General features: G+C 37.4%; 1 pseudogene; it reads left to right on the top strand.

Annotated features, from left to right (window-relative positions):
* Positions 1–94: 94 nt before the first annotated feature.
* LOC103253970 lies at positions 95–760 on the top strand (annotated as a pseudogene).
* The last annotated feature ends 228 nt before the right edge of the window (positions 761–988 follow it).

The following is a 988-nucleotide window of genomic DNA, read 5'->3' as shown; positions in this document are numbered from 1 at the left end:
TCTGTTGTAAATTGGCCAAAGGAAACCTGACTGTGGACTCTGATTCTTCCTAGAGACTGCGTAGGTCTCAGGCTATTCAAAGAATTACCCAAACATGGATATCAGACCAAATCATAACATTTATATCAACAATATGAATGACAAAATTAAAAAAGAAGAATTGAAGAACTCCCTCTATGCCCTGTTTACCCAGTTTGGCCATGTGGTGGATATTGTGGCTTTAAAGACCATGAAGATAAGGGGCAGGCCTTTGTCATATTTAAGGAACTGGGCTCATCCACAAATGCTTTGAGGCAGTTACAAGGATTTCCATTTTATGGTAAACCAATGCGAATTCAGTATGCAAAAACAGATTCTGATATAATATCTAAAATGCTGGGCACTTTTGATGCCACAGAAAAGAAAAAAGCTAAAACTATGGAACAGATTGCAACAACTGCAAACAAAAATCCTGGCCAGGGAATGCCAAATTCAGCTAATACCCAAGGAAATACAAAACCAAATCCCCAAGTTCCCTGATTACCCTCCAAACTATATTTTATTCCTTAATAACTTACTAGAAGGGACTAATGAGATGATGTTATCCATGCTGCTTAATCAGTTCCCTGGTTTCAAGGAAGTACATTAGGTACCTGGGAGGCATGACATTGCCTTTGCTGAATTTGAAAATGATGAAAAGGCTGGTACTGCCAGGGATGCTTTACAAGGATTCAAAATCACACAATCCCATGCCATGAAGATCACCTATGCCAAGAAATAACGTCTGGGACAGTAATCTTTAAAGGACTTGGTATCATTTACAGTGTTTGTTTTGATAACATTCGGTCGGGTCATTTTAATAGTTGGAGATAGAGGGGAGTGAAAGTGAAATTTTTCTGAAGGACATACATTATCTAGCATTTCTTTACCTGTAGTGAACTATGAAATACGAAGGCCTTAATTTTGTACAATAAACTATTATCTGTTAAAAAAAAAAAGGAAACCTGAC

Source organism: Carlito syrichta, unplaced genomic scaffold (assembly GCF_000164805.1).
Source record: "Carlito syrichta isolate Samal-C Ts95f unplaced genomic scaffold, Tarsius_syrichta-2.0.1 Scaffold259220, whole genome shotgun sequence".
Taxonomy (NCBI): Eukaryota; Metazoa; Chordata; class Mammalia; order Primates; family Tarsiidae; genus Carlito; species Carlito syrichta.
The sequence above is the reverse complement of the archived record's forward strand: the minus strand, read 5'-3'. Positions and strand labels throughout refer to the sequence as shown.